Raw genomic sequence first — 8,257 nt, 5'->3', positions numbered from 1 at the left:
AAGGGAGGAGCTATTACATCATAACTAGGGGTACAGAAAGCAAGAGGGCCAAACTAAAGGCAAACACAGTATGGCAGATGCATATACCATGTCCTGGGGCATAACAGCCACATTCCTTTCTAGAGGAGGATTAACATAACTGCCACCCCACAGCAGCTATGGTCTAAGTGAAACTAGATCAAAGACTGAACATTTTAAGTAACTTGGTCATTTAAATCAGTCCAGGTATATATACTCTGTGCAATAATGTTTTTACTGACTGTTATGTTTAAATTTATTGTTTTTTTAAGGAGGAATTTTTATTATAATGTGTATATTATTGTTATTTTATACTTTTGATACTAGTGATGAAATTGTGGCATTGAATGTTTGCCGTTTATTTGTATGTTAACTTCCCTGAGTCCCTCTGGGGAGAGAGGGCGGTCTAGAAATAAATTATTATTATTATTATTATTATTATTATTATTATTATTATTATTAAGTGTTTGCAGACCACTTCCTTAATGATCTTTTCCAGAATCTTGTCTGGTATCAAGGTGAGGCTGACCAGACGGTAATTGTTTGGGTCATCCTTTTTTCCCTCCTGGAAGATAGGGACCACGTTTGCCTTCCTCCAATCTGCTGGGACTTCTCCTGTTCTCCAAGAACTTTCAAAGATGATTGCCAGTGGAAATAAATTCCAATAGTTCCTTTAATACTTTTGGATGCAGTTGATCTAGCTCTGGGGACTTGAATTTGTTTAGAGTGGCCAGGTGTTTCTGGACAACTGGTTTCCCTATTTGGGGTTGGATTTCCCCGTTGCTGAGGTTGAGGACGGCTTTCTTTTGTGAGAAGACTGAAGCAAAGAAGGCATTATTACGTAGTTCTGCCTTTTCCCTATCCTGTCAGCATTACCCCGTCTATTCCTCACAGAGGCCTTATTGCCTCCTTGTTCTTCCTTTTTCTACCAACGTAAGCAAATAAGCCTTTTTCATTGTTTTTTATGTCCCTGGCAAGCCTGAGCTAGTTTTGTGCTTTAGATCCTTTTGTATGAACATCCTATTGTATGAAGATATATCATTGAATACTAATGTCAAAATCCCATAGTTTTTATAATTTTTACAAATGAATTTAAAAGCTGGACTGTGAAGAAAGCTCACAGGACAAACAACTCATTTGAAATGTGATGCTAGAAGATTATTTTACAGATATCACAGACCACCAAAAAGACAGATAAATGAGACCAAGAAGAAATCAATCTTGATTTCTCCCTTTGAAAAACTATTTGACAAATCAAAAACTAGCACATATATGCAATATTTTGAGACAACATAATTCAAGGGAAAAGATTGTAATGTTGAACTGTTACCCAACATTTACACTTTCTTCCTTGATTTTCACCATAGTTATTCCAGGTCTCTGTTAATTTTGTCTTAAGAGCCCATATATACTGACACTATAAATGCAGCCTAGAACCGTTTTGGGAGGAATTGTTTTAGATTGTGAATAATTAGACTGACAGGTCTGGAACTGTTTTGAGACCAGAAAGGTGATCACATTGAACACAGCATATTATTTGGCTGAACTCTGACTTTCCTGTGATCTTTAAAATGTGCTGTATATCCTTAAATGCATGGTGCAGTGTTCATTATCAGTGTATGTTTTGTGGCCACCGCAGTTTCAAGACTTTTCAAAGTCACATTATAGCGTCAGTGTATAAGTAGTATGAAAAAATAAGCAGGGGTAGATTATTCAGAGTTTTCTTAACAAATTCATTAATTACACTAAAACTTTGTGTTTTCACATATGAAACAAAGATATTAGCCAAGAATATTTAGTAGAAATTTGAAAAATAGCAACAAAAAGGAAGATTTCAGATTTCAGCCATGCCCAGAAGAAAATTGATCACATTCCCAAACAGGATTTTTTTTGTTAGTCATAGGTGATTGGAATGCAAAAGTAGGCAGCACAACAGAATCAAAGACTGTTGGAAAGTTGGTCCCAGGATCAAGAAATGAAGTAGGACAGGGACCAATTTAATTTTGTGAGACGAACAGTATGTGCACTGCAGACACATTTTTCTAAAATCCAAGAGGCTGTTGTATCTGCTGAGGTTTAGTGGATGTACAAACACATTATATAGAATAGTATAGTAAAATGGTGTCTTTTATATAAAATGGCAAAATTAAGTCTTGATTTTTGGAATTTTAAACAATATTTTCAAGCCATGGGTGATGGAATCCATGGATACAGAAGGCCAACTACCATGGACATCACTTGATGCCCAATACAGAAATCACATAAATTACACATGAATTACATAAACAATTGCAGAATATGGAACACTCCATTCTCTCTGCAGAAACAAAACCAAGAATAGATTCTGACACTGATCATATCAAAATTTAAAGCTAAAGAACACTAAAGAACATCATGCCAATATACAACCTGAAGAATATCCACACAGAATTTAAAGATAAAGTAAAAAGATTTGCGTTATTAAGCCTAATTAACCAAGAGTCAGAAAAACTCTGGACTGAAGCCACTGTCAGAGAAGAATGAAAAAAGATACTATCTGCAGCCCAAAGCAAAGGGAAGCCTCAATGGATGAGAGAGGAAATTCTTCAAGCAGCTAAGGACAGACTAAAATCAAAAATTTAACATGTACTCTGGACAAAATATGGAAAAACAGTATGTCTTTCAACTGGCAAGGGTGACAGTGAAGGCGGCATATTATCACCCAATTTGTATAATTTATACATTAAACGTATCATACAAAAAGAGGGATAAGACCCAAAGGAAGATGGTATGGAAACTGTGGGAAGGAATATCAACTAATTTTGATATGCAGAGGACTATTCAAAAATATGAAAGACTTGGAACAATTACAGATGAAAGTTAAGAAAAAAGTTAAAAATAGGGAAATAGCTGAATATTAAGAAACAAAAATAGTAACCATAGAGGACTTACATAACTTTATGTATGTAAATATCAAAATAGTTAAAAGATGCAGAATGTAGTCAGAAAAACAGAAGAAACTTGAAACTTAGAAGGACAGTTATGGAGGAACTAGATAGAATCACAGAGTTGGAAGAGACCTCGTGGGCCATTAGTCCAGCCCCCTGCAAAGAAACAGGAAATCGCATTCAGAGCGCCCCCGACGGATGGCCTCTGCTTAAAAGCCTCCAAAGAAAGAACCACCACCACACTCTGCACCACTGCCGAACAGCTCTCACAGTTCCTAATGTTCAGATGGAATCTTCTTTCCTGTAGTTTAAAGCCATTGTTTCGTGTCCTAGTCTTCAGGGCAGCAGAAAACAAGCTTGCTAACTCCTCCCTATGGCTTCCCCTCACATATTTATACATGGCTATCATGTCTCTTTTCAACCTTCTCTTCTGCAGGCTAAACATTCCCAGTCCTTTAAGCTGCTCCTCATAGGGCTTGTTATCCAGACCCTTGATCATTTTAGTCACCCTCCTCTAGACACATTCCAGCTTGTCAACATCACCCTTAAATTGTGGTGCCCAGAATTAAACACAGTATTCCAGGTGCAGTCTGACCAAGCCTGAGTAGAGGGGTAGAATGATTTCCCTGGATCTAGACACTATACTCCTATTTCTGCAGGCCAAAATCCCATTGGCTTTTTTAGCCTCCGCATCACATTGTTGGCTCATGTTCATCTTCCTGTCCATAAGGACTCCAAGATCTTTTTCACATGTACTACTGTCGAACCAGGCGTCCCCCATTCTGTATCTCTGCATTTCATTTTTTCTGTGGAGTATCTTGCATTTGTCCCTGTTGAACTTCATTTTGTCAGTTTTTACCAATCTCTCTAATCTGTTAAGGTCATTTTGAATTCTGCTCCTGTCTTCTGGAGCTATCCCTCTCAATTTGGTGTCATCTAGAAACTTCATGATCGTGCCTTCTAACCCTTCATCTAAGTCATTAATAAGGATGTTGAACAGAACTGGGCCCAGGACGGAACCCTGTGGCACTCCACTGGTCACTTCTTTCCAGGATGAAGAAGACGCATTCGTGAACACCTTTTGGGTTGCAGGGTTGTTGTATGTCTTTCGGGCTGTGTGGCCATGTTCCAGAAGTATTATCTCCTGACGTTGCGCCCACATCTATGGCAGGCATCCTCACAAGCTCTGAGGATGCCTGCCATAGATGTGGGCGAAATGTCAGGAGAGAATACTTCTGGAACATGGCCACACAGCCCGAAAGACATACAACAACCCTGTGATCCCGACCATGAAAGCCTTCGACAACACCTTTTGGGTTCCTTCACTTAGCCAATTACAGATCCACCTAACTGTAGTTTTGCCTAGCCCACATTTGCTTAGTTTGTTTGCCAGAAGGTCATGGGGGACCTTGTCAAAGGCCTTATTGAAATCCAGGTACGCTATATCCACGGCGTTCCCTGTATAAACCCTGCTTGTAGCTCTATCAAAAAAAAGAGATCAGAATAGTCTCGCATGACTTGTTTTTGATAAATCCGTATTGACTATTAGCGATGACCGCTATTCTGACTCAATAACTTGGTTGCAAGTGTGAGGTCGTGGGAGGATCCGTAGCTATCTCCATTTTGATCAGTACTTACACCAGATATATGTTGTCAGAAAGTGTTCAACTCAACTGAGGGGACGCAGACAAGTTTCCAGATGCTTTAATCTGAGCAAACCTTGCAAAATGTCACACAACAGTAGGTGAAAAATGATAAATTCCCAGGAGCTGAGCAGCCATGTTCTCTCTTCAGGACAACAAGTACAGCCCTGAGAGAGAAGGGAGGAGCTATTACATCATAACTAGGGGTACAGAAAGCAAGAGGGCCAAACTAAAGGCAAACACAGTATGGCAGATGCATATACCATGTCCTGGGGCATAACAGCCACATTCCTTTCTAGAGGAGGATTAACATAACTGCCACCCCACAGCAGCTATGGTCTAAGTGAAACTAGATCAAAGACTGAACATTTTAAGTAACTTGGTCATTTAAATCAGTCCAGGTATATATACTCTGTGCAATAATGTTTTTACTGACTGTTATGTTTAAATTTATTGTTTTTTTAAGGAGGAATTTTTATTATAATGTGTATATTATTGTTATTTTATACTTTTGATACTAGTGATGAAATTGTGGCATTGAATGTTTGCCGTTTATTTGTATGTTAACTTCCCTGAGTCCCTCTGGGGAGAGAGGGCGGTCTAGAAATAAATTATTATTATTATTATTATTATTATTATTATTATTATTATTATTATTAAGTGTTTGCAGACCACTTCCTTAATGATCTTTTCCAGAATCTTGTCTGGTATCAAGGTGAGGCTGACCAGACGGTAATTGTTTGGGTCATCCTTTTTTCCCTCCTGGAAGATAGGGACCACGTTTGCCTTCCTCCAATCTGCTGGGACTTCTCCTGTTCTCCAAGAACTTTCAAAGATGATTGCCAGTGGAAATAAATTCCAATAGTTCCTTTAATACTTTTGGATGCAGTTGATCTAGCTCTGGGGACTTGAATTTGTTTAGAGTGGCCAGGTGTTTCTGGACAACTGGTTTCCCTATTTGGGGTTGGATTTCCCCGTTGCTGAGGTTGAGGACGGCTTTCTTTTGTGAGAAGACTGAAGCAAAGAAGGCATTATTACGTAGTTCTGCCTTTTCCCTATCCTGTCAGCATTACCCCGTCTATTCCTCACAGAGGCCTTATTGCCTCCTTGTTCTTCCTTTTTCTACCAACGTAAGCAAATAAGCCTTTTTCATTGTTTTTTATGTCCCTGGCAAGCCTGAGCTAGTTTTGTGCTTTAGATCCTTTTGTATGAACATCCTATTGTATGAAGATATATCATTGAATACTAATGTCAAAATCCCATAGTTTTTATAATTTTTACAAATGAATTTAAAAGCTGGACTGTGAAGAAAGCTCACAGGACAAACAACTCATTTGAAATGTGATGCTAGAAGATTATTTTACAGATATCACAGACCACCAAAAAGACAGATAAATGAGACCAAGAAGAAATCAATCTTGATTTCTCCCTTTGAAAAACTATTTGACAAATCAAAAACTAGCACATATATGCAATATTTTGAGACAACATAATTCAAGGGAAAAGATTGTAATGTTGAACTGTTACCCAACATTTACACTTTCTTCCTTGATTTTCACCATAGTTATTCCAGGTCTCTGTTAATTTTGTCTTAAGAGCCCATATATACTGACACTATAAATGCAGCCTAGAACCGTTTTGGGAGGAATTGTTTTAGATTGTGAATAATTAGACTGACAGGTCTGGAACTGTTTTGAGACCAGAAAGGTGATCACATTGAACACAGCATATTATTTGGCTGAACTCTGACTTTCCTGTGATCTTTAAAATGTGCTGTATATCCTTAAATGCATGGTGCAGTGTTCATTATCAGTGTATGTTTTGTGGCCACCGCAGTTTCAAGACTTTTCAAAGTCACATTATAGCGTCAGTGTATAAGTAGTATGAAAAAATAAGCAGGGGTAGATTATTCAGAGTTTTCTTAACAAATTCATTAATTACACTAAAACTTTGTGTTTTCACATATGAAACAAAGATATTAGCCAAGAATATTTAGTAGAAATTTGAAAAATAGCAACAAAAAGGAAGATTTCAGATTTCTGGGTTTTGTGAAACTAGACTCTATATCTAAATAGTCCTAATAATATACATTTTTACTACAGATATTCTGAACATCTTTTGAGAAAAAAGTATAAGTAACAACAACAACGATTCAAGGATAACAGCAAAAATAAATTCAGCCATGTCAACTGTGTGAAATGTACCCATTGTCTACTTTATACACAATTTCAGAACTGGCACATTCCCTTGTGAAATATGTTCCTGATTGTCCTACCGCATCCAGAGACTAGAATTCTAAATTAGTCATATCTCACAAGACAAATACTGAAAATAAAATGTTAGTTACCGACTATGAAAATCTGAGAAAAAAAATACCATTTACTTACCAGATTACACTTCTGACAGGTTTATCTGCCCACCACAAGAACCTGGAAAGAGAGTTAAACATGTTATTTATGCAACAGAAGAATGATATAGCTACTCACTGTATTAACTGGTGTTCAAATACTGTCATGACCACAAAAAGCCAAACATATTTCCTAGCTTCTTGGGATTTATAGGTGTCCAAGACTAATATTTGGAAACACAATATTCAGACGAGATACGTGTAGTACGTTACAATTCGTGATACTTTCAGTATATCATTTGTTATATATTATTTAAAGGATAAATGTATTTTAAAGAGCTTTTGTTGTATTTTAATGTAACTATTCAAAATAAGCGACATATATATGAAACATGTACATCAATTTTGCACTTGTTTGACAACACCAAAAAAAAAAAAACCACAATTATGTTCATTCCATATGACCATCCTATGATCCTATGGTTTGTGATACAATTTCAGTATGATCCTTTAGCACAACATGAAAACAGTATTTGAGTTAAGACAATTATGTGAAAAGAGGAACAGTCAGCAACTCCTGATGATTGAGCCTGAAATAAGGAATTTCCATTTAGCCTTTGCAACTATTTTAATCAAGAATGAAACCTGCTAAGAATGACCAAAATTATATATTAGTCTGTTTATAACAGGAAGTTATTGGAACAGCTACAGCAAACAGGCTGATTTTTCTCAAATAAAATGACTTGTCATCAAAACCAGATATGTTGGTTAACATTTCCCTCCCTGTATGACTCTTCCATATTTTTTTATTTCTTTTGTCCCCTGAGATCTATATTTATCTTTTCTGTCCTGTTCTTGTATTTATGTTAATTCTCTTCCCTTTATTTGTGACCTCCCATTTTCCCTCTACCACCCATGACCACTTTTCTATTGCTTTTCTCTTTTTGTTCCAGATACATTACTACTAGGTTTTTTGTGAATGCACACTCTAATGGTGTTTCTCCTGCTGGGCTCTGAACAAATATGACTGACCACTGGAGCAATCTGTGTAAACTTAATATCACGTGCTGGTTCCAGATGGACAAGCTGACTTGTTTGATTGCTGAGATTATCGCAAAATGAGGGTGAATTATAGCTCTGGTACTTGTTTGTGAGTATTCTTAATAATACAGTGTCATGTATTAATAACAGTGTCTCACAAATAATAAAGCAGTGGCTGAAGGTACATCTGTGGCTCCATTATGAAATAATTTGGACATGGTTCAGAGTGTATGTAATAGGACAGGGCAGTTTCCAGCTCTCACGCTCAGATTCTACACACA

Source organism: Anolis carolinensis, chromosome 3 (assembly GCF_035594765.1).
Source record: "Anolis carolinensis isolate JA03-04 chromosome 3, rAnoCar3.1.pri, whole genome shotgun sequence".
Taxonomy (NCBI): domain Eukaryota; kingdom Metazoa; phylum Chordata; class Lepidosauria; order Squamata; family Dactyloidae; genus Anolis; species Anolis carolinensis.
Note: the sequence above shows the minus strand (reverse complement) of the source record.